At 41.2% G+C, this 27,055-nt stretch overlaps 1 long non-coding RNA gene across 1 annotated transcript in view; it reads right to left on the bottom strand.

The window, feature by feature from the left end:
• LOC142829420 (uncharacterized) overlaps window positions 1-27,055 on the bottom strand; it is a 163,119-nt gene that overhangs the window by 68,185 nt on the left and 67,879 nt on the right. The window contains exon 2 of the long non-coding RNA XR_012903820.1: window positions 11,431-11,503. This is a non-coding gene — a long non-coding RNA (uncharacterized LOC142829420). The remainder of the gene's footprint in view (window positions 1-11,430; window positions 11,504-27,055) is intronic.

Raw genomic sequence — 27,055 nt, 5'->3', positions numbered from 1 at the left:
TACGAAGGGATCGTCTGTCATGCAGCCCCACTGCCCTTGCCTCCAAACTTCTTTGTGGACAGGCATTTTTGGAGGCTTGACACCAGCTCTGACTGGTGGGACCGGCTCGTTATGCAGCTCTGGGATGACCAAGAGTGGCTACGCAACTTCCGGATGCGAAAGACCACTTTCCAGGAGCTGTGTACCTGACTCGCCCCTGCTCTGCAATGGAAAGACACCCACCTGCGACCCGCTATCCCCGTGGAAAAGAGGGTTGCCATTGCCCTCTGGGAGCTGGCAACCCCCGACAGCTACCGCTCCGTGGGACACCAATTTGGAGTGGGCAGGTCTACTGTTGGATACATCCTGATGGAAGTAAGTCATTGTCTGGGGACAGTCACAGTTTGGGGTGGGGGGAAGGGAGACTGTCAGGAAGGGCAAAGTGGAGTGTGAGTGGGAGGGAGCTCCTCCACTCACCCTGAACTGCTGGGGGGGGGAGTTCTGAGGAGGGGATTCCCGGGGTGTTTGAGAGGGAAGGAGGGTGGTGGGTTCTCCTCCTAAGAGATAAGGCACCCCTTCTAACATTTTGTTGTCTGTCTCGTTCTGCAGGTGGTGAGGGCCATCAATTCGGAGCTGCTGAACAGGCTCGTCTGTCTACCAGATCTGGACAGCATCATGGCCGGCTTTGCTGCCCTTGGCTTCCCGAATTGTGGAGGACCGCTCGATGGGACACACATTCCAATCCGTGCACCGCCCCATCGAGCAGCCCAATTCATTAACAGAAAGGGCTACTTTTCTATGGTCCTCCAGGCCCTGGTCGACCATCGTGGCCAGTTTTCGGACATTTGTGTTGGGTGGTCAGGGCGGGCACATGATGCCCGCATCTTCAGGAACTCGTACCTCTACCGGAGGCTTCAGGCAGGAACATTTTTCCCGCATCACAACTTTGCGGTTGGGGATGTGCACATGCTGGTGTGCATAGTGGCTGATGCCGCCTACACCCTGATGCCGTGGCTGATGAATCCCTACACCGGCCACCTGGATGCGAGCAAGGAGCAGTTTAATTCTCACCTTAACCAGGCTCACAACCAGGTGGAATGTGCATTCGGACGTTTAAAAGGCAGATTCCAGTGCTTGCTCACACTCCTAGACATGAGGGAGAGCAACATCCCTGAGGTGGTGGCCGCGTGTTGCATTCTCCATAACCTGGTGGAGAGGAAAGGGGAGGCCTTCCTACCAGGGTGGGGTACAGGTGCTGATGGTCAGGAGAGGCTCTTTGCCCAGCCCCGGACAGCTGGTATCCGCCAGGCTCACCGCTCTGCTGTTTGCATACGGGAGGCCCTACGGGAGCAATTCTCAATTGGAGGCCACTGACTCTACTGAGGGGCTTCTGCCTGGGGACTGGGCCCTGGCCCAATAGAAGCTTCCCTCCACAACCCATCTCCTGACTCTGTTTGGAGAAATAATAAACACCAGGGTTTGTCTCAAAATAATAAGTTCTGTTTTATTTAATTAAATATCACTCACTGGAAAATAGTATAACTGTTGCAAACATAAAAAAGCTTTTGTTCATTTATGTAGAAAATATACTTTCATGCCAAACTATGTACAATAAACATTTTGTTGAACACTTTCCTTGTCATTTAACTGAGGTGATGGGGGTGCTTGAAACCTGGAGGGGGGAAGGGGACTTGAAACCTGGAGGGGGGAAGGGGACTTGAAACCTGGAGGGGGGAAGGGGATCAGGTTGCACGGTGCTTGCCTGATCTCAGTCTCCTGCTTGGGCCTCGTTTTCGGGGTCCACCATGGCCACGGGATCGGGTGGTGCACCTGTCGGTTGGCTGGATAACAGCGGGTAGGTGCTCTTGGGACTGGGAGGCCTGGGGGAGAGGAGGGCCAGGGGGAGAGAGGGGCTGGGGAACTGGGGGGGCTGGGGGAGAGGGAGGTCCAAGGGGGGAAAGGGATGCTGCTGTGGAAGGGGGGTTTGGTGGGGCAGGGTCATGGGGTGCTGGAGGAGCAGGACTAGGCACAGGAGCAGGCAAGCTGCAGACCTCCCTGAGAGTGGCACTCAGGGACATGCGCTGCTGGACCAGCTCCTCCATCAGCCATTCATGCTACCGATCCTCTGCCTCCGCCCTCTCTCGCAGGATGGTGTTGAGCTCCTGCACGGCCTCCACATGCTGCCTCGGGATGTCCACATACACATGCCTGTGCCTGCGGCTCCCATGTCCCCGAGATGGAGGTGGGGCTGGGGTGCTGCGGCCCTCTTGCACGGCTGGTCCGGCAGTGGAGGAAAAGAGGAAGACACAACCAGTCCTAAAGAACTGGACTATGTAGCACTTAAAATACTAACAGGATGGTGTATTAGGGGATGAGCTTTCGTGGGCCAGACCCACTTCCTCAGATCAGAGTAACACGGCTACATTTCTGTCACAATCATTCATGTGTGCAATGGCTGTCCAAAAGGACATGCCCTCTCCTTGAGACAGGGGAATCAGACATTTTGAAGGTAACACCGTGTGTGACCTGGGCATCAGCCTGAGCATTACAGGTTTCCCTTGTGCATCACCCACTGTGCACCCACCTACCTCCCGCTCCCCCAGGTTTACACAACCTCACTGCACTCACCTGCTGCTTCATCTCCGATGTCAGATGACACCTGGGAGGCCTCTGGGGTCTGTGTGACTGGCTCCAGGGTGAGGGTCACCGTCTCCTCACTGTCCTCCTCTGGCACCATGTCCCCGTCTCCAGACTGCTCTGGGTCCTGCTCTGGCGCGTCCACCACAGGGTCCGCCAAGCCTGACTGCATGAGACGCCGTGGTGTGCGTGCTTCACCACCACCCAGGATCTGGTCCAGCTCAGTATAATAAGGGCAGGAGTGGAGAGTTGCCCCAGAATGGGAGCTATCCTCCCTGGCCTTCACATACCCTTTGCGCAGCTCCTTATCTTTGGAGCGCACCTAGTCCTGGGTGCGGGGGTAGTGTTCTTTCTGGGCCAGGGCCTCTGCCATGCGGCCATAAATGTCCACATTTCGCCGCCGGCTTTTTAGGGCTTGTAAGGCCTCCTCCTCTCCCCAGAGCTCGAGAAGGGTCTTGAGCTCTGGCCCAGACCATGATGGTGCCCGGCATTTGGAGCCCCTGGTTGGGTCCCCAGAAGGGTCTCTAGAAGGGCCAGGAGGGTCTTAGGGCTGGGACATGCTGCACTTCACCAGCCGTGTGCTCTGGCTGTTTTGCTGCCACAAGTGGCTGTGAGGGTGCCTGTCCCTTTAAGAAATGGCTGCAGACAGGAACCAGAGACATGCAAGGCATGCCCCAGATTGTCCACCAGGGCTTCTTCCTGGAGGCCATTATTTTCGAAAAAATGGCCTCCCCATGTCCAAACTCACCTATTTTCGACGGATCTCCGTCGAAAAAGGCATTCTTCCTCGTGCAATGAGGTTTACCGCCATCGAAAGAAAAGCCGCGTTCTTTCGATTTAATTTAGAAAGAACGCGGCTGTAGTCTAGACGCAGGTGAAGTTTTTTCGAAAAAAGGCTACTTTTTTCGAAAAAACCCCTGAGTCTGGACACAGCCATAGACTTTAAGGTCAGAAGGGACGATTATGATCATCTAATCTGACCCCCTACATAATGCAGGCCACAGAATCTCACCCACCCACTCCTGTAATAATCCTCTCACCTATATCTCAGATATTGAAGTCCTCAAATGATAGTTTAAAGACCCCAAGATGCAGAGAATCCTCCAGCAAGTGATCCGTGCCCCATGCTACAGAGGAAGGCGAAAAACCTCCAGGGTCTCAACCAATCTACCCTGGAGGAAAATTCCTTCCTGACCCCAAATATGGCGATCAGTCATCATAGTGAAAGGGATTATATGACCGCAGAGCCAAACAGCCAACAACTTTTGGAGTGGGCAACACATAATGATCTTGTATTGTTCTATGACCCTAAGCACCATATCTTCCATGCACCATGTTGGAAGAGGGACTATTGCCTAGACATGTGGTGGGTCACATCATTTGTCAGTTACCTGCAGCCAGCAGCATGTACTGTACTTAATGGTTTTCCACATAGCCAACATCATCCATCGTTGATTCAGATGGAAATGCATCTTCAAATTATCAGGAGTGAACTGTAGCCTAGATGGAACTTCAGCTATTTAGAACGGAGTATTGTAACCATCCCATTAAATGTCATCTCCATGAAAAATGCGAACTGCTATTTCTGTGCAACAGTTGCACAAAGTTCCACACCACTTCTGACCAGTGTGCAGTCCATGTTTGAACAATGAATGTGCAAACTTACTGAGGCAATATGAGCAGTCAGGTGATTTTGTACAATCTTATAGAATTATTTGATACCAGTGGCCAGGCTCAATGGGAGGAAGTGAAAGTGGCACTTGATTGTAAATGGTCAAATCCAGAGAGATGGAGCTTTTTCGTCAACTAGATATGATTCAACATCAATGTGCACAAAGTAGGCTGGCAATTACTTCAAATCAGATTGCCATTTATCTGTTGAAGATCTTCAAGCTCCTGTTTACAGAGCTGTCAAACAACAGGTATATGACAAGGGGCATCATTTTTTAAGGCGTAATCCAACCAACAGTAAGAATGGAGCCATTCACTAGACAGGAACAGGATACAGTGTTGAATGATTTTAAAAATGGGTACAGCTCCCAGATATGATAGAATTGCACCTCATTTATGAAACATTACACTCAGCAATAGTAAAACAAAACAAAAGTGATGTAGCACTTTAAAGACTAACAAGATGGTTTATTAGGCAATGAGCTTTCGTGGGGCAGACCCACTTCTCCTCGAAAGCTCAGTGCCTAATAAACCATCTTGTTAGTCTTTAAAGTGCTACATCACTTTTGTTTTGTTTTACCAAGATCAGACTCACATGGCTATTTCCCTGTTTCTCAGCAATGGCTCATTCAAAAATGTTTTCCAGAGTTCTGCAGAAATCCAGACCACCTAGAATCTGGCTCCAAGCGAAGGTCACGGCCTTGCTGAAACCTGGAGAGACCCACACTTGCCTTCAACCTACAGGCTAATTTTACTTCTAAGTATTTGCTTTAAAGGCACACAAAGCATTTGATTTCACAAGAATTTTACCAGCTGTGGAAGGCATGATGGCACCAATGCAAGATGTGTTTTGCTGCAGTTTTAGTACACGAGATCAAGTGCAAGCACTTACAACTTTCATGAAAAATTGATTCCAACACAAACTGAAGATTGGTTCCATTTTCCTGGACTTGACCATGACACACAGTAAGGTTTGCCATATGGGTATTTTGGTAAAATTGTCTAGAATTATGTCAATTTGGTTAGTATGTGCAATGGCTCAGTTTTTGAAAAATCAGAATTTCTGTGTGCATATTGGTGAAAGAGTAAGTGCTTGGAGGCACCAGAAGAACAGCTTCTCAAAAGAATCGGTATTAGCTCTAAAGTTACTCAGTTTATTTTCAAATGACCTACCATCCACTGAGTCTTCCATGTTTTTTATGCAGATGACATATGACTCATCTCCTAGTCACACTCCTTTGATATACTTGAATGTGTTTAGAATGCAGATATGGCAGCTGTTATGATCATTGATGACACCTGGTACCATGTTGAAGTAAGACTCTTTTTAATATCTTCCACTTATATCATGCATATATATTGTATTATGTTCAGCAGAAAGGTGAACATAATTCTCAGTGGTCAGCAAATAAATCAAGATTCATATCTGGTCTCTCTCGGTGTCATGTTGGATAGAATTCTCATATATTGTGATTGTCTTTAAAAGATAAAAACAAAGGTCAACATGTGCAACAAACTGCTTGGAAAACTGGCTGGAATGACCTGGGTACCAACACCTAAATGTTGCACACTTCAACATTGGCACTCTATTATTCAATGGCAGAATACTGCACTCCACTATGAACTTGCTCATCTCTCACAAAGATGATCAACATACATCTTAATCCTACCATGCATATTATTTCAGGCACACTTAAATCTACTCCTCTAGCACAGTTCCTAGTTCTCTGCAATATTGCTCCACCTAGTGTTTGCAGAAGGGAAAACATAGCAAAACTCATGGTAAAATTGCATGCTATGCCACAAAGACTGTTAATTAATCCTCCACATGGTCCTCTGTCCTCACATCACCTATTGTGGATAAATTTGCTAGGTGACAGATTTACTGTAGAGGATATATGGTGAGCTTCATGGTTAGCAGAGAAAGTCTCAAATAATTATCTTGGACTGCACTGAACATCAACCCAGGTTTGATTTACCATGAAGGCAATGGAGCCTTTTGAACTGGTTTTGTGTCACACATGGAATTCATGCTGCAGAGGAAATTTGGTCTTTTGGAACTGTAAAGACAGTTCACTAAGTTAATGTGGGCAGCTACAAATATGACACATACTCTTGAGAACTGCAAAATGACTCATCTTGCTGAAGGCCAAAACAAAAAGTGCAGAAAATTAAAAAACAGATTGGGTTATTTCGAATCAGTATTATGTCTGTCAGGCCTAAAAGCCCATCATCATCAGCAAACCATATCTGAAAACAGGACTTGAATAATAGCCAAAACAGAAAATGCATCTTAGATAAAAACCACAGCATTATAGCACGAAGTCGATGCTGACCTTGCAGTATGGCTGCATTATCCAAGACTCTAGATACCATATGTAAAAACATCAGGTGAAATCCTGGCCACCTTGAAAACAACTGGAGTTTTGCTAGTGACTTCAGTGAGGCTAGGATTTCTCCATAGGTGCTTCAGTGTTGGGAGACTTTGAAATATATCAAGAAGAGACTATTTTATTGTTGTGGTGACAATCTTAAAAGATACAGTTGCTATCACTGTTCACTGTAGTTGAAGCACATATTTATCATTTTATTAATGTATTTTAATTAAATTAATTTTTAAAAATAAAAAATAAGGCATTGAGGAGAAATATCCAATTTTGCTATACCCTGAATAGATACTATAACCAGATAATTTTAAATGAAGAGATTTCACTCTGTGAGTGAGTCCTGTTTCTATATACCAATATGCCACTTTTATCCACCGTGTCTATGTTGTGTTGTACCAGTTTTTCAAGTCTAGAGTTATACTGTGGTAATTTGAGACAACAATCAGATGGTTGGATATGCTCCTGCTAATGTATCACTGATGTGTTTGAACTATGGTGCATCTCCTGGGTGTTTCTAAGGCTTTTAATTTTTCTTTGCTACTATGTAGGTCAATTAAGGAAAGAGAATCCGATATTAGAAAACTTTGCATCTTGCATTAAAGTAATCTTTTCTTGACTGTTACGCTCAGTTGAATGCTAGACTAATTAACTTGGTAGTTTGTTGAAGCAACTAGAAGAAAGTTCAGTTGTCAGCATTAAGTGCCATCGGCACTGCATACTGCAACATGATATTTGCGTGAGTAATTCCTTACTTCAAGAGACTGCTTGTATAAGTAAAGATCAGGAGTATGTCCATATCCAGTTCCATCATTCTGCAGTATTTAGAACTAGGGGGATTAGCTAATTAGCCAACTATTCCATACTCCTTGAGGATAAACGTTATATGAAGTGAAAGAAAAGTTAGATATTCATGCCACACTCTACAAGTTATAGAGAAAAGCACTGTGGCATGACGCCATTTCTGATATGAACATCCATCAATATAGAGAAACGTCAGATAACAAAATATGAGCTTTAGATAAACAAAGAGTACTAAACCAGTTGGCCTACTGCTAGTCCCAAAAAACTACTTAAGCACATCTTGGTGTGACTCAGGGTGCATCTACATTGCACTGTTATTTCGAGATAACTGGCATTATTTCGAAATAACAATGCAAGCGTCTACACAGCCATTCCATTATTTTGAAATAATCTTGAAATAACAGGTGGCTTATTCCCAAATCTCTATACCTCATTCTATGAGGAATAATGCTTATTCTGAAATAGCTATTTAGAAATAAGACAGTGATGCTCCACTGCTGCTATTTCGAAATAGCCGCTCAGGGCCATTGTAAGTTACTACCAATTAGCCCGTCATAAGATGGGATTTTCAGATCTCTCCTGAGCCTCCAGTCTCTTGCTCCCTGTCTCTCTCTCTCTCTCCTCCTCCTCCTCCTCTTCCTGCCTCCCCCTGTCTCTCTCTCAGCTCTCCTTTGCCACCTGCCTCTCTCTCGGTCTCTCTCTTTCTCTTCTCCTCCCCCTCCTGCCTCTCACTCGGGGGACCGCGCAGCCTAAACAGCCATTTGGGCACCATGCTCCCCGTGCTGCACGGGGAGCGTGGAGCCTAAACGGTCGCTTGCACCACTTGCTCCCACGTGGCGGCCTGGCTGAGCAGTGCAGAAGTCAGCTGATCCCCACTGCAAGAGGCAAAAGGGGGTGGAGCGGTGACGTTCATGGCCAGGGGGCAGAGCCCGGAGCTGCTGTCACACTGCACGTCACCGCCACGCCCCCCCCCCCTTTGCCTCCCACCGTGGTGCTCAGCTGACTTCTGGTTTTCAGCTGTTTGGGCTCCCCCGTGCCAGCCCGGCTGAGTGGCACAGAAGTCAGCCGAGCACCATGGCGGTAGGCGAAGAGGAGAGGGGCGGTGACAACCACGTCCGGGCCCCGCACCCTGGCCATGTCCGTCACCGCCCTGCCCCCTTTCCCCTCCCGCTGTGGTGCTCGGCTGACTTCTGCGCCGCTCAGCCGGGCCACCGTGGGGGAGCAAGCGGCACAAGCGGCCGTTTGAGCCCCGTGCTCCCCATGTAGCACTCCCGTGCTGTATGGGGACCGGGGCGCCCAAACGGCTGCTTGCGCCACTTGCTCCCCCGCGTCAGCCCAGCTGAGTGGCGCAGAAGTCAGCCGAGCACCATGGCAGAAGACGAAGGATGTGACTCAGGCAACAGTGCTGCCCAGAGGGAACAGCCAGCATTTCAGCATTACAAAGTCTCAGACATTGGGCTACTATATATATGATTCCTACCCTGTGCCATTTTAGGACTAATTTTGAGGCTTCCCTGCAGTGTAGACATGCTATTTCGAAATAAGCTATTTCGGAATAACTATTCTGGAATAGCTTATTTCAAAATAAGTGTGCAGTGTAGACGTACCCTCAGAGTCCTACGGAAGCCAACCGTCAAAAGCTCAGTGTCATTTACAATCAACTCCTGTCTCAGACCTGACAAATTCACTAAGCCTCATATATCATGTTCATGGTATTCATCCATAAATTGTAACAAAGGATGAAGATGTGTGAACAGGTAATACTTAAGAAATAATGTAGCTGGATTGATTAATATGTCTCCATGATGGCCTAAAGAAGTTGTGTCCCTTCCCGAGTTAGTTGGAGATTTAATGGAAAGCCCGATTATCCACACTTGCTCCATCTCCGAAAAATCAATGAAACACCATCAAAGTCTACAGCAAACAAAACCACTTGGAAGGAAAAAGGTAGCATAACAACAAACCAGGAATCACACTGATTGTGCATGAAAACAAAAGAATGATTAATTAAATCACAGGGTGGAGAAAGATTCTACATCCATTCACAAAGGAGACATCTTGTTGAGACAGGGCGATTCACAAAAACCTCGATCCTATTTCATGTGAAGACAGCCTATCCTGCAACAGACTAAACTTGGAGAAGTGGCGGGGGGAGGAGAAACTAATTTGTTAGCTAGGAAAGGCAGCCATTAATACTTGCAGGCCATAATTCATATATATTTTTAATTTCATTTTACATTGTAATCACTTAGATCCATCATTATCTCTCTTGTTTACAGGGGAATATCTATTTTTTTGTTATATAAAACTTCTATTAAAAAATCAGCAAGGCCAACAGCCAATGCAGACTTCTGAGCAAGGCGAGGACAGCGCCCAGGTTTGTGCCCCAGAAGGGACAGAGACAGAGGTAGTCAAACCTCAGTGCTACTGGAAATGCAGCACTGGGCACCACCCAGCCCTCAGAGCCATGAGGAGTATGCAGCTTCGCATTGTGGTAGCAATTTAAAGGGCCTGGAGCTCCAGCCGCCATCACTGTCACAGTAGTAGCAGTGACAGCTGGGAGTTCCAGGCCCTCTCAATCACCAACCCCCAGGGCAATTACCTCCTTCCCAAGCCCCTCCCATCAATGGGCCTGTTAAAAATGTTCACAAATGCTGTATGATTTACAGCAGTGGTAGTTTAAGGTAAAACTAGAAAATTGGGGAATGCTTTACCTTTGGGTTCAGGGGAACTGGAATATCTGTGAATATCTGTTGTCAGGGGCAGAGGACCTCACAGGAGAATGTTTCAAAGGGACTGGAGTCCACCTCTTGTGAGGCAAAGGCAGGGCTGGCATAGAGTGTACTTGAGTGGCTAAAACTAGTATTATTAGGGAGGCAATCTCCACTTACCACAAGCAAGTGACATCTTAGTACTCCTGCTCATAGAGGCAGAGAGGGTAACAAGGTGACTTTCAGTCCTAGATACCCAAGAACCACCACAGCCTAATTTTCAGCATGTGTGGAGTTAATTGCAATTCATGGGGCTACACATGTGCTTAAAGTTAAGCATGTGTTTAAATGCTTTGCTGTACTGGGGCCTCAGATAATAAGCATGACTAGATTTTTAAAATTTATTTTTATATAAATGGTTCAAAGCACATAAATTATTACCTTTGTAATAAAAAAAAAATCTTCTGTTTAGATTTGTTCACTTCCATGCTCTCTCTCGCCTTTACAATCTATGATGTTAATAACTATAATTTATCTTCTGACAGCATCAGGCCATTAGAAAATATATCAATAGATTTCTTCTTGAAATAGAATTAGGATATTACTCTTGTCTATTTGAACTAATCAAAAAGATTATTTTAGCCTCTCTCTTTAATCAAGAAAAGTATATTGCAGAAACATGTCCAATGGTGCAAAACCCAAGAAAACATAGACAAATGATAGCAGCTCTAAGCAACATTAATTTCATTCTTGCAACACCTACAGTTCATGAATTTAGAAAGACATGACAGAGATTTTCAGAAACAATGCTTTTCCAGAAACAATACAAGTTTCTCCAGAGTTTATCAAGCAATCTCCGCATTAGAAACAAAAAAAAAACCTCAGTTTTGAAATGTATCTTTGGAGACATGATAGATTTAGGATCCAGCCTGACAGTTCTTATTCAAGTAAACTCTCATTGACTTCTAAGCTAAATTTGCTTGAGTGCAAACTATGGGATGAGGCTTTCCTAAAGTTGAAATTCATCCAATGAATTGATTCGTTATTTGTAATTATTAAGTATTTGTACATTTTCATTTGTGTGTTACATACTTTTCAGACAGGTTTGAAAACACATTTCTTTCTCCAAAATTTTTTATAACCTACACATGCAAATGGTAGTTAAAAATTAAGAAATAAAATTATATCAAAGCTGTCTTACTGGACAGAAATATTTAAAGGTGCCGTATTAGTTTCAGAATTACCTTTTGACTTTTCTTGGTGTTGTGGAATCATTGGCAAAAGAGGGCTTAGCATTTTAGTTATCTTCTTGACAATCTGGAAAGGAACATGATAAAAGGACTTCCGAATGAAAGGAACATGATAAAAGGACTTCTGAAATAAATATATATTTTAAGAGAGGCTTCAGTGTAGAGATATAAGATAGGGCTTCCAGACATATATGGCACCCTAGCCAAAAGGTAGGGTCTGGATTCCATGTGGTTGCTAAATCAAATGTGACGCTATTACAATTCTTCCCCTATCTTTCTCAAGTCCCCTTTTATACATTTTCCATTATCACTATTAGTATTCTATTTCTTGCCATTTATAATGAAAAAGTTTCCAGCAGATCAGAATGATAGCTAAGACTTGAGAGAGATGGGGAGTTTTATATAAATTGCAGTAAATATTACTAAATAAGTTATTTTAATTATCATCATTTGATTGATTGTACAGGGGTGGCATATTTAAAAAGATCATACTCCCCTAGGGTTGGTTCAAGTACTTTAAAATAACAGCATTTCTATAGTGTCAGAAAAGACTAGACCTTCACATTAATATTACATTGGCAACAGGCTATTACAGCCTACTTTCAGGACTCTGTGCTGGCTCTCCTGTTTAATGAGCAGTTTAAAATTAAGTGTCCAATGGAGTAATAAATAATGTAGTTTATAATATCCCTATCAAGTGCATAAAACTACATTTGTCTTCCATTAACACCACACTTTTTAAGTAGCCTGACCTCTTCAGATATATAAGAACATACAATTAGTACAATTTGTCACAGGTCTTTTACATTTTAAGATGTAATTAATTGTCTGTTTAGTCTAATTAGCTCTGAGACACTGACAGTTTTTGTTCTAATATGAAGCAGTGGTCCTTATTTGCAATGCTAATGTTGGCCAGGGAATGCTATTGAAACAACAAACTCAAATTGGTTCACCTTTGCAAGGAAGATGACATTTGGACCAACTTGCAAATGCTTATAGTGGTAACTTTACAAATATATCTTTAAGTATTATAAATTCAATGGTAAACTCTTTGGGGGCAGTGACTATATGTTTATGCAACACTCAGCAATAACATACAATACTACTATAATATAAAAATAAATATTAATAGTAGATCCATTGATTTAATTGGAATTACATAGGTAAGTAGCAGGATCAGGTGTATTGGTGTGTATAACTTATTATCCCTTTGAAACTGGCATAAAATTCATGAAGAAACCTGCTTGATTTTTAAACAAATGATGCACATAATGTTTGTACTGATTGGAGCAAAAATGTCAGGTGCTCGCAACAGATTTTTTATTCACCATAAGAAAGCTAGATGCTGGAAACTCAAACTCATTTCTTTCTCTTATACTCTCATGCTCTCATAGCAGATCTCTGTATTTAATACAAATTACCACTTTTTTAAAGTATGAGAGATATATTTGGTATTCTCTACATGATGTTTCTAAGTACTCAGAGGACTGAATTTCAGCTGTCAAATGCAATCTAGTTAAGAATGAATATCCACTTTCTGAAGAGCATGTTCATAACTGATCAAGGGCCAAATTCTAATATGCTTTCTCACATTGAATGGTACTTTACTCCCCAAGGAGTTTCATAGAAGTCAATGGGCTACTCAAGGAATATAGAACACAAGAAAGAGGCAGAATTTTGGTTGAAAAAAATAGGAAAATGAGAGTAAAATTAATCTTCTCCTACCATCATGTATGTTGAACTGTTTTGTGTAAGTGCTAAATTACTGAATAATACACACCATACATAAAATCAGGTTTATATAGATTTACCTAGAAAGAGTATTTACCTAGAGCACAAACTGGGGTTCTATGCATGCCTTTGCACAACTCCCTGCAAGGTGATATATAAATCTTCACTTGCTACCCTTTATGGAGACCGACAGGGACAGAAAGAGCACCAAAGCAAATATGAGGTAGAAATGATTTTTTATTACGTTAGGTATTTATAGATGTCAGATAAAAATGAGAACATTGCTAAAAATTTTGCAGAATGACAGCTGTGCTATATGGATAGCATTCAATAGTTTGATGTATGAGGCAGAAAATGTGAAAAATATTGTGAAGTACTACCTTGACATGATGATGGAAAGCCTGTGGAAGTGTACTAACACTGGAGGAATATAATAGACCACCAATAAACAAGAAAGGAAGACTTTTTTCCCCAGCCTAAAAAAGTAACATCAAACCTGGCCTTCAAAAAAAATGTAAATCACAAATTTTCAATTGAATTCTAATTGGCCATATTTTGATGCCTTTTAGTAAATGTTTTACTGGTATGGTACTATTTTCTAGAACTGGCTATTATATCCATAAATTATAAAGAGAGGATATATTTTTCTGGCAGTCTCTACAGTATTACAGAATTTGCAGCGTGAGATAATGCAAGAGGCTACATATTACACAATATACTGTATTTAAGGATTAACAGGCAATAGTTATATATTTAAAATGCAGTATAAAATAGCTAGCATGGTTTCATTCATTCAGGGCTGGCCTCAACTCTCACTGAAGTAAATTAAAACTAGACAAGGCATCGAAATAATAGTAGGCATTACAAAAATTATTTTCCCAATCCTTTTTAGAAATACAATAAAGTGGACCCGCAGCTGCTGTATGTGAGTGAGACAATGAAAGCAGAATGTGACCCAAATTTCCTAATATTCATTTAACATCCTTCCATGCATGTACCTGTATTAAATTAGGGACACAAATACTAATATTATGTGTCCCCTTTAAACAGAGCCCACATCCTAAATAGTACAGTTCATTTGTGAAAGGAGTCAAATTGTTTGTGTCTGCAATCATTAAAATAGTACTTTGTAGTACAGAGAAAATAGTTTACACTGGTATAACTTCATTGATGTCAATGGAGCTACTCTACTTAGATTTCTCATTAACCATGCCTTCAAGTTATCTAAGCTCTTTCTCCTACTTAAGGTTCACTTGAAATAAGCTTTTCTTATCATTTATCTGAAGCTACACTTATGTCATTTTGAATCACAGGAAAACAATAGAAGAACATTTTTTCCTCATTGCAGAATATCCACAAGTTAGAAGAAATCCTCACTGAAAAATACACCCCAATGTAACAGCCAAAGGCTAAACAGTCATTACAGATAGAGAACTACATTCACAAGGGAACTTACTCACAGTGATTCTAAGCATTACCACATCTAATTTTTAAAAATCTTGCAGATTCACAAAGTTTGAATTAGGCACCTAGGCTACCTATGCAATGAGTGGGATGGCACCTTAGAATGGATTCACAAAAGCCAGCACTCCTTACTTAAACAAGTCCATGGGAGGTGCCAGCTTCAGGGGCGGGGTCTAAATCCATCCCTCACAGGGAGCTTGATGCCTTAGTTCAGGCTGGAGGGAACCATCTCCCTTTGCTTCTTATTGTCAGTTGGAAATCCTCTCCTGGTGTTAGGAACCTCAGCTGTTTTGGGAAGAAGCTGGGGGGGTAGGGAAAGAGAAGGAAGAGTTCCCTCAAAACTTTTAGCTTACTGTTTAGGGTATTCACCATGGGTATAGGAGTCCCCCGGTCAAATCACCCCTCCACTTCAGGAGGAGAAGAGACTTGAGCAAGGATCTGCTACCTCTCAGCTGAAGTCCTGATGCTTTCCAGTCTGACCTCATGGGTGTTAGGTGGAGGAATATTTATATTCCCTGGGTTTGTGCATCATACGAAGGCTTAGGCATTCAGACATCTGGAATGAGGTGCCGCACACATGTGCAGATGCAGAAACACAGTCACGCAGGTGATGTTTACTACAAAAATGTACATGCCAAACAAGTTTAGGTATCTACAGGGGTCAGCAGTAGCTAAGTGGAAATTTTGTGATTCCCAGTGGAGAATGATTCTGGGGGTTAGGTTCCTAAGGTGGCAGTTAGACTCTCAAATTATTTTTTGTGTCTCTAGCACATAAAGCAAGCTATAGCAGTGTTTAGAGGATATATCAAGGAGAACAATCTTCCATTTCAGCAGTTTTGGCAGTAGCCACAAAAGTGGACAATATTAGCATATAATTTAAAAAAGAGGGAGAAAATGGATTATATTCACACTCAGAAAATAATGATTCAATCCCTTCTCTTCAGGATCTATCTTATCTTCCATTATATCAAATTGCACCCACATTCATCTTTGGCATTGTCATGGTCAAACACACACACACACACACACACACACACACAGACACACACACTTTAATTTTTAATTAATCTAAATTTTGTAGAAAAGAATAAAGGTGCATGGCACACTTAATGAAATAAACTCAACAGTGACGTGTACCCAGCATGCAAGAGTAGAGCTTCCTTCACCAACTTTGTTTTCATTTATTAGTATCAGGAAATATAAAAACCTTTTTGTATAGAAATTATATATTTCCTTTCATTTTCCAAATATTATTTATGGCATAATCAGTCTCCCACAAAGATGCCAACATTTCTGGTCAAGGGAAGTGAAGCAGAAGTAGTAAGAGCTATTAAATATACAAGAAGATTCCAAAATTTCTTCTCAGCTTACAAAGAGGGAGATTGAATTTAACAGGAGAAGAGAAAGTTATTTTCACAAAGATGCATGTTCTTAGCTTTGTGGAGTGGCTCACATGTTCATATGACCAGACTTTACAAATTTTCCATCACTTCAAATTTTCAGTAAGCAAGCACATTCTTCTTAATTAAGATGCTTGCCAAGGATTCCATATTTTCAATTTGCATCCGTGCATCATTAATTTCTACATAAAGTTCTTTCATATTTTTATTTCCACGCAAACTGTTCTTTGTTCTCAATTAAGCATTTTTTTACTTGATCTGATCCAGAGAAGGTGCAAATGAGTTAAATTTGGCCCATAAGCTTTGAGTAGCCACCAAAATAACTCCTAAAGTAACTTTTATGTGCATTTTATTGTTAGGCTTTATTTTTAGGGCTGGGATCCTGATTAGCTAAAGAGGATTCAGTTCCCCGAACTTTGTGTAATCCTTTGAGAGACATCCTTGGAAGTCAAATCTATGACAGGAACCCACATAACAGGCACCACTGGCAAAAACAAGGGAAATTCAAAGCTCACATGTCCAATATTTCTCACCTCTAAATGTCCTCAGAAAGCAGAGTGAAAGCAGATAACTTCACTCCTAGCATCAATGTCATTAGAAAGGTCAGAGAGAGATTTAACGACTATGATACCATTTCCAAGTCTACACAGAAGTAGGGACTGACAGCTAAGGTCCTGACCCCAAACAGCAGCATCTGGACCAAATGTCTTCACACATAGACTTCTGCATTTCATTTCAAGAGCCTTATTTCTCACAGTAGCCACATCTTTTGCATTTTTCTTCAAAAATTCTGCTGAACTTGCTTATAGTACAAATAAGTGAGTAAATAATGTACAGTTTTCCCCTTCACTATAATGTTCATGTCTAATATTAAAAACAAAAAGGACTGTGCCATTATATGCCTATTTCCAATTTCTCACTGCCTTCCATTAGTCTGAGTCAGATTATGAGAAGGTTAGGTAACTGTGTGACGAACTACTGAAACAAGAGAAGAATCATTGATAATCTTTAATTGAACACCTGACAATGACACCCCTTTTTAAATTGCAGAAAATATACCAATAGTGACAATAATGCATGCATTCTCCAAAGCACTCTTTATAATTATGGATGGAAGTTTTTTGATCTGGTAGTTGATATTTGCACACAAACCATTTATTTCCAGGGCCCTAAATGAAAAATTCTGAAATCCTACAATAACTATCCTTGTACCAATTCCCTACTGGGAATATAAAACCAGTTATTCTGTACATTTTATGAAGAAACCGATTACATTGAAATTTCTAACCCACCTCTGCATATTCAAAGGGTCGGGACAAATTACAGGTAAAGAGCATTTTTAAGTCCAAAATGAACTTGAATTCTACACTTCAGTCAAAATCTTCAAGGGGGTGGGATTTTAGGTGCTCGGAACCTCTAGCCTACTGCTCATCTCAATCTGAATCTGACCCTGGATGGGAAGGCAAGGGATGTTGCAAGGAAAGGGTTGTTTCTTTCTTTCCTGTCATGGTGTTGGGACAGCCATAATTTCTGGTACTGGGTACAGAGGAGAACACAGCAACTGAAATGGTCAGTAGGAGGCAGGGACTTGGTCTTGCCCTTCCCTCACACAGAGCACGATCAGCACACTGAAGGGAATAAGATGCACTCCCAATAGGTGTATCAGTAATCATACTTATTCTCTTGGCATGAGGACAACTCTCACACACACACACCCGAGGCAGATTCCTCTCAATGCATTCCCTAATGACTGGCTTAATTCTACCTCCTCCCTAAATGACACAAATAATCTAAATGAAATTTTGAGCTATGAAATCAGAGTACTGGCAGTGACAGAAAACTATTAGGAAAATGGTATCACCATCATAACAACAATTATTTATATTTATTCCTGAAGTATTTAGAGAAATGCCAATAAATTTGGGCTGACCAATTTGCTTCTCCTAATATGACAGCACATTCCTCACTGCCACAGCAACCTGTACTGAAGACTTTGAATTTATCAATGTGTAACGTATGGTTGTAATGTCACATCTGAGGATGTGGCTAGGTATTTTTTGTAAATCACTCATGGCATATGATGCCTGGGACTTCAATAGATCACTACATATTTGTACATACTAGTGTAAATGAGAACAAATATTTTAGCACAGTATGGTCTCAAATAGACATCTTCTAAATGCCACTGGATACAACACAACACTAAGTGAGCTGGCAATGCTAACGATTAAAATACTTTAAAAAACCAAACACACACATGCCAAAATCCTATTGCAGTTACACAAGAGTAAATCTGGAGTCCCCCTCTGTGAAATCAAGAAGGTTACTTAGGATTTATATCAGTGAAACAAGAATTTGACCATTAATCATTAAATTAACAACAGGGAGATAGAATCACATCCTTAGCATATGTAAATTGATTTAATTTACATGTGCCGAGAACATGTTAGTCCTGGTTAAAATGGAATTTCAGTTTTAAGGGAAATTTCATTATGTCGACATTTGTTTACATTTCAATTAAAATGCCAACATTTCTTGCAGAATGAAAATGAAAAAAAAATCATTTCAATAATGCAAAACTCTAATATCAAATATTGAATAAATATTATATACAAGTATGACAATATTAAAATTAATTTCTGATAGAAGTCAAAACAAAACATTGCAATGTTTCTGAATTCAATAGATAGGCAAAATCAACAGCCATTGACTTTCACATTGACAACTAAATTAAAAATCAACATTTGCCTGGCTAAGTGTTTCAATTTAGACAGAACTGCAATCTCCTATGGAAAATTGTTCCATCACGATTTTTTTCAAACCGCTCTATTAAACATATACAACAAACACATTGAAGAGAGATAATTTCTGGAATAATAGTTGTCAGCCAACAATTATTAGGAAGAGCTTTTCTTATAAATTAACCTTTGAGCAAGAGTGCACCAGTATTCTTAGTGATGTGTATTTTTTGAAACATGGTCATCTATTTGAGGCTAAACTATTTTTGATCTGTTTATAGAAATGCTCACAATGAAATATTACTTGAATGGCTTTATTCCATTTATAACATAGCATTCGTTGCTCTTCCTCAAAGAGGGAAATCCACTGCAAAAATTCAGTAAAGTAGAAGTGCAGATATGACTGATGACTGACTCCCAACTGAAAAGGAATGGAAATTTGGCAAATGCCACATATACACAGTGTTTTGATTTTCCAAGAGAGTTGGTTTTCAGTCATCTTATTTGACATTTTCTCCTTAAGTTTCAAATTATTCCTTGGCATAAATTGCATGTTTTCCTAATGTGCTCTGTTGTAAAGTCTGGTTTGATCACATCTCTTGTAGGCTCTTTCTTGAGGCAGCTGTAGTTATAAATAGGCCACTAGCATTGTTTACAATACAGACTAATCTGTAACTTGCTGAGAAATCCTGAACCATTAACAGCAACTTTGAATTTCACTCCAATTATTCTAAAAGGGTCATCCAAGCTGCTGTTATTTTTTGCTTTTCAGATGGGTAAAATATAGAAAAGGCCAATTTTAGCATATTTGATTGTTGATATTAAAGTAAAATTATAAACAGTTATAACAAAATTCTATTTTGTTGTGCTTATGGGACCTAACCATGGATTTAAATGTAACCCTGTATCAAAGTTTAAGGCAATAGCATAGTTTGAGGTCTCATGCTTAGGTTCTCATGTTTTGACTCTTCTGTAGATGTAAAAAATGTTGTTTGCAGTTAATGATCTTATAGTTTCTAGGACCAGAGCAAAATAATTGCAGCTTTAGCCACAAACTGTACTTCTGAGTAATGTTCCAGAGCATGGCCCCACAAACACTTCCTCATTTGAATTGTTTTTCATTGCATGAACAGACCCATTCAAATCAATATTAAAGATTACTCATATGAGTAAAGATTTGCAGGTATGTTCCTCCACTTAGAGCTGTGTTTCTCAAAGTGGACTGGAGTCCTACTTTGGAGAAGCTGCTAGCAGGTCCATGCCCCTTTGTTTAACCAAAGGCTCCATAGCCATGAAGCCTCAAGGCTCCAGTTTGCCATTTCCAGCCAACCAGAGCCACAGGAAGTAGCATGGCCCAGGCCACCACTTCCTGTGGCTCCCCAAGGCTGGAAAAAGTGAACCAGAGCCAATGGAAGCCACAAGTCTCTGTGGTTACCAACAGTTTAGATAAACACAGCAGTACAGGCCCACTGGTGGCTTTCCCAAAGCAGGGTCACAGAGCACTTTGAAAAACTGTGATTTTCAACCACCAAAGAGAAGTCCTGATATTGATTTGAAATAAAACAACTGAGAAATTAAATCTGAAACGTAAGCATAAATAGTCTCATAAGTTTCACTTAAAGTCAAGTCCTCAGTCAAGTTAGGAAAATTCAAGTGCAAAGATGTGCCTGCAGGCAAAACCATTTGCTAAAACTATAGTAATCCAACTAAAGAGGAGAGATATGTGAATAACTGTCAAATGTAGTTTTGACAGATTTCAGACTGGTCCTTCTCTCTCTCCCTCTCCCCTAAAAATAAAAGACACTTGTCCAGCTCAGATAAGGAAAAATCTAGATCTCTCACATCCCTCAAAAGTGGAATTTCAGAGGCAGAGTCTTTGAAATAGAACATGTTTTGTTCTCAATCCCGAGAGAGAAGAGAAACAGTCCACAAGTCCCATTGATTTCAGTACAAATACTGGTTACCGATTGCATACAGGATGAATTTACAGCCAATAAGATTGTAATCAGATTGTAAACAGACAATGGATTAAAGAGAAAGGAAGAAAAAATTGCCTAGAAATTTTGTGATAGCTGAGGGTCCTTCAGCTTTGGTGTTACAAGGCCATTAAATTTTAACGGGTTTGTGATGGGGTGGACAGGCCCCACACTGAAGGGCAAAGGGCAGCCCAGGCCCAGCTGGCTGAGAAGGCCCCGCCCCTCCAGCCCTGCATGCCAGCAGAGCTTGGGTATAAAAACAGAGGGAGTCCTGCAGCCAGAGAGGCTGCAGGATGAGGGAGGAGCCCAGGCCCGGCCAGTGTTTCTGCAGCAGCTGAGACTGGAGTTGCCGCCCGTGCCTGACCCGGAGGCAGAGCCAGCAGCTGCCAACCCCACGGAGGCAGGAGTGCGTCCACAACCCCGGCAGGTACTGACTCGGAGGCGAATGGGCCCCAGGGGGACCAGGGCAGGAAGCAGCCCAGGGCAAAGGATTCAAAGCGCGGCTCGGGGTATATGGGCCGGATTCCCCGCCGAGCGGGCAGGAGCCATGGGCCCTGCCTAAAGGGCCCTGGGCTGGGACCCAGTGGAGAGGGAGGGCCCGGGTCCCCCTACCCCCTTATTTACCCTGATAGAGAGGCATGGACTTTATGTTGGGACTGCTAGGGTTGTATTCACCCTGATAGAGCAGGCAATGGGACCTTAAGAGGGGGGCGCACCCCATGCCAGAGGTGAACCCTGTGACAGGGTTAAAATATTAAAGTCCCCAAGAAAGCTACCCTACATGTTCATCAAAATCTAAATTGCAATTCGTGAACACTGAATGTCTCTTAAAAATTCAAAGCAATGACAGTAAAGAAACAAATTGAGAGGATCATTAGAAATGGATAAATATAATGATAAGGGCTGCTAGAATTATTTCACTAAACTGGATGAACTGTTTGTAATTAATCGTAGAATCACAAGACTGGATAGAACCTTGAGAGTCCATTTAGTCCACTCCCCTGCACTTCTGGCTGTACCAAGTATTCTCTAGAATATCCTTGACAGGTGTTTGTCTAAATTTCACTTAAAAATCTCCAATGATAGAGATTCCATAACCTCCCTGGGCAATTTATTCAATGTTTAACCATCCTGATTGTTAAAAAGATACTTGAAAATGGGCATGTCCACTCTCAGTCTTCTCAAAACTAAACAAACCCATTTTTTTTCAATCTTCCCTCATAAGTCATGTTTTCTAGACCTATGATCATATCCCAGAATGATGCTTACTTTTTTTTTTTGCAACAGTGATATACTGTTCATATATAGCTTGTGATCCACTATGACTCCCAGATCCCTTTCTGCAGTACTTCTTTCCTTAGGCAGTCATTTCCTAATTTGTATATGTGCAGCTGGTTGTTTTTTTCCTACTTGGAGTAATTTTCTTATGTCCTTATTGATTCATCCTTCTTTCTTCAGACCATTTCTCCAGTATGTTTAGTTAATTTTGAATGTTAATCCTATCAACCAAAGTAGTTGGAACCCTTCCCAACTTTGCATTGTCAGAAAATTTTATAAGTGTACTCTCTATGCTATTATTTAAATGACTAATGAAAAACAGACCCAGAACTGATCCCTGTGGGATCCATATGCCCTTCCAGCACTGTGACTGTGAACCACGGATAACTACTTTCTGGGAATGATTCTCCAACTAGTTATGCACTCACCTTATAATAGCACCATCTAGGTTGCATTGCCTTAGTTTATTAATAATCTTCTTGCATACATTCGTGTGTGGGATGCATACATTTTGGAGTATTTATTTTCTAGTATTATAAGAGGGAGCTTTTCTTAGCATCTGGTAGCCAGAGAGCAATTAAAGTAAACAAGAAGTCATTGAATATTTCTGCAAATAACATCCATGGTTCTATTCTAGGACCAGAGAGTCCCAGTGGAGGACAAGCAGCTGGGAGCCCAGCTGGCCGGCACAGTAGAAGGGTTGCCCAGAAACGCAGTATGGCCAGCAGTAATGGGCAGCTGGCCAGGAGGCTAGCAGTTGGGCTAGGGCTGCAGAGGCCAGTGGCAGGGGGGGCCAGATGTGACCTCCCATGGGATAGCAAAATCCCTCATCCAGGAGTGGTCAGATCTTAGGGTGCCAGACCAGGGATGGCCAATTTGTATTTACTAATTCTTGTATCTCTATTTCTAATGCCCTGTTTGGCAAACCAATACAACATTTTAAACTAAAATAAATAGCCAGACTTTGATTTTAAGTCTTGTCCTTAATGCTCTGAAAAGTAGAAACTACCAATGTGGGTAAGTCCTCCTCTTCTAGTGAACATACAACACACATCTGTTTTGGTGCGAAGGAGAGCGTGTGGTTTCTGCCTTATGTGTTCTTTAATTTATCATAAAAATGTATAATATTAATTCACATCCCTTGATGTCATTAACAGCTGGCCTACCCAGTTGTACAACTCAGTCAATCTGATGGAGGTCCCAACAAGAGAAGCACAAATAAGCACAATGAATAGGGCTAGGGGTTTTTTAGCACCTCTTATCTACTGTGCCCACACCCAGTCTCCATCTGACATCAGTAGAGCACTTCCATAGCTAGGAAAAAAGCCAATTTTTTCTTGCCAAATATTCATATATTCACCCCCTATAAAGACTGCAGGGGATGGGTAGGAAATTGGCCATAAGTCTAAACACAGTCCCTTTTTGTTTAAAATGTTTTGCCAAGTCTTTAAGAACCACTGTTGTCCAATGATTACATGACAGAACCCAAAAGGCTCGAATCACATCCTTGACACTTATGCACTCTGATCCAGAACAAAAATGGGTATGTTCCTTATTTTATATGTACAAATAACCAGCAATATGCAGAAAAATAAAGGTTTATCCTCAGACAAATCATGTACACTCTGCTTTTCAAAAGTTGTCTTTTAACCACTCTATGTATCAATAACCAATCTGTAAACAGAGATAACAGTTCTCAAGCCTGGGTATTGTGTGTGCCATCCAAGAGTATTGTAATAATTAATGAGTTTGTTTTCATGAAGTGCTTTGAGATCCTTAGGTGGAAAGCACTCTTGAAGCATGATTAAAAAATAAATCATCTCAATTTTTTACTGTGAGCAATAATGGATCAGAGATTGAAGTAATTCAATTTACATGAAAACATGTGTTGATTTTTTAATAAATGGAAATCTTAATATTTGCTCTCTCTTGAAGAGCTTGGCTGATCATTTATCCAATAATAATATCCTTGCCCTATGCTCTGAGGAATTTACTTAGTTTTTATTCAGTCTTTACTTAGGCAAACTCCAAAAGAAGTCAATAATTCTGCCTGAGTAAGTAAGCAGAAAAAAAATGAATGAAAACATCCATGTTTGGCCAACTGCAAAGTGTATTTGGATTTTCCTTGCTTAATGGATTCTGAGGTCTGAATGCAAAACTCTATCTGTCTACTTATTCCCAATCAATCCTATAAAATTGAGAATTCTGCAAGAAATACTACAGAAGCCTAGGGAATAATGGGATAGAGAATGAGGCAAAAGCACCTGAATTTCTCTGACTTGTAAATTTAAATCCTATCAGCAGCAGAAAGTCCTTCTGAGTGTTAGTAGCATAAAGAGACAATGCAAATGCCTGTGCAAATATTCAAAGGCAGTGGCAAAATTCCCATATTAGAAACTGCAGAAGGTTCAGTATTGGATATTCTCATTGAATGATCAGCTCATGTTGTAATTTAAACTGATAAAACTGTCTCGAAGCCAATGCTTGCAACCTGTTGCCCAAGTGAGTCATGAAAGGAAAGGTGGCATGTTCTCCAATGCACATTTCAGTGGGATTATCATTGGATCTTGAAACCAAAACAGCAGCTGGCAAAAATATTTTCATTTTATTTTTAACCCTTTTAGGGACCAAAAGCCAGTGGTTTCTACTTAGGAAATACCTACTCCTGTTTCTTTATATGGTTTGATTGTTCTTGATACATATTTGCTCCAGATAAATTTCCTGATATACCTCAGAGAAATTCCCTGGCTTCTGTTCCTTTCCCGCCTTTCTTCCTCTTCTCTCACTAATGAGAGAGCAGTGAGCATTCACACTCTGCTGTGTGTGAAGGGGTATCATGTGAGTTTACAGGACAATTTCAGTCACCTTTTTGATGCGTAATTCTACCCTTCCACCTCAGGTGCAACAATATGGTTTTTCTGTAGATATATTGGAAGGCCTAAAGCCTTCCTCTGCAGCCAGATTAAAGAGCAGCAACCATCAGCTGTAAAGCCTGGAGTCTCACACTCACATTCTATCTAAATTGCATTAAAATAGTGTCACACCAGGCTGTTAAGAAGGAGATCCTGTCTTAATGACATCCACTTTCACCAGATCAAGAAATAGATATCAAAATGGGTAGAGAAAACTTCGCTAAACAACATTTTGTCTGGCAAGAAACTGTTTATCAATAGCTGAGCTTGTGGAATCCTCATTCTATGATTATTGTCCTCACTTTCCTACTGTTTGTCTGTATGATCACTGCCTGTTTTTGAATGGTTTCTTTCCGTTGTATTGTTCATTTTGCTAGATGTAAATCAACTAAGGTAGTGGGGTATAATTGGTTAGGTAATTGTTACAGTATGTTGTGTTTGGTTAGTAAAATTATACTAAAATAATTGGTTAAAATGTAGCTAAGCAGGACTCAAATTTCACTGTATAAGTTGGGGTCCAAGAAGGAGAGCAGCAGGAAAAGGTAGAAAAGGGATGAAGGAAAGGAAAGAGGAAAGAAAGAAAGGAATATCAAGAAGAAGGAGGGAAGACCTGGAATAAGAGTTCGCCTCCAAGATACAGCCTTCAGGCCAGTGCTTCCAGTATTCCTCTGCACGACTGACTTGCAGCAGCTAGGATCCTGAGAGACTGACTCTGCTTTTATCAGGATTGGTGAGCATGACACTATGGCTGTGTCTACATTGGCAAGATGTTGCGCAAAAGCGACTGCTTTTGTGCAAAAACTTGCCGCCTGTCTACACTGGCCGCGAGTTCTTGCGCAAGAACACTGACATTCTAATGTAAGAAATCAGGGCTTCTTGATCAAGAACTATGATGCTCCCGCTCAGGAATAAGCCCTCTTGCACAAGTGTTCTTGCGCAAGAGGTCAGTGTAGACAGGCAACATGAATTTCTTGCTCAAGAAAGCCTGATAGCTAAAATGGCCATCAGAGCTTTCTTGAGCAAGAGAGTGTCTACACTGGCATGGATGCTTTTGCGCAAAAGCACATCTCTTGCACAAAAGCATATGCCAGTGTAGACGCTCTTTTGCACAAATACTTTAATGCAATAACTCTTGCGTTAAAAGTATTTGCGCAAAATCTTGCCAATGTAGACGTAGCCAACATGTTTAACATGTATATTCCGCTTGCTTGGTAATTGTCAATAACTAGAGAATATGAATATTGCTGTATAAGGCTCTTTTAGTGACAAAAGAGCCTGCAGACCCACAGGAAGTTATGCCCTGAGCCCTAGGAATTCAGTAAGGGGGGTGTTTAAATTAACAGGGTTGTACCTTGAGCCCTAGTAATTGGGTATAATTGTGTTTCCCTAAACTGTGGAAGGAATAGAAAAATTTGTTCGAGAAACACAGGTTCCCATCCAACAAACCATAATTACTCACTTTCTCAATCACCAACCTTGGAGTGGGCCTTGCCATTTTTTGAGCCTCTGAAATGTCACAGTTTGACAGCATGAACACCCAATGGCTATCAGTGCACAATTCCTTCCATGTCTCTATGGACTTTTATAACATCTACTTCTGCTCCTTCTTTATGTGAAATCATTTTATGCCAAAGGCTAGTATTCAAAGTCATCTTTGCACCAAGTTACTACATCTAGTATTCATCCAAGATATATTAAATGTTTCTATGTTTATAGAAACTGCCTGACAGAAAGGAAAAACATACATTTGGGCTATTTAATTTAAACAGCAAAATGGCCAGTAAGTAAGAAAAAAAATCAAACACTACACCCCAACTCCTTAACAGAAAATATTTCTTTGGCTTCCTGGCTGTTTAAGTTTTGTACAATGACACTCAACAAATGGTATCCTTAGGATTATAAACTGTCCAAACTAAAAGAGCATAGAAAAGTAATTTGATACAGATCAAGGGGAACAGTATTTGAATATTAGAGCTGAGGCCAATAATTCATTTTTTTCTATTTTACTCAGCCCTTACTTCTTACAGAGAAAAACTTCCACTGACTTCATCCTTTCCTGGGCAGACTGACTGAAATTGTTGAGTGAAGACTCAATAAGGACCTCAGGATTTGAATACTAG

Source organism: Pelodiscus sinensis, chromosome 5 (assembly GCF_049634645.1).
Source record: "Pelodiscus sinensis isolate JC-2024 chromosome 5, ASM4963464v1, whole genome shotgun sequence".
Taxonomy (NCBI): Eukaryota; Metazoa; Chordata; order Testudines; family Trionychidae; genus Pelodiscus; species Pelodiscus sinensis.
Note: the sequence above shows the minus strand (reverse complement) of the source record. Positions and strands in the feature narration are given on the sequence as shown.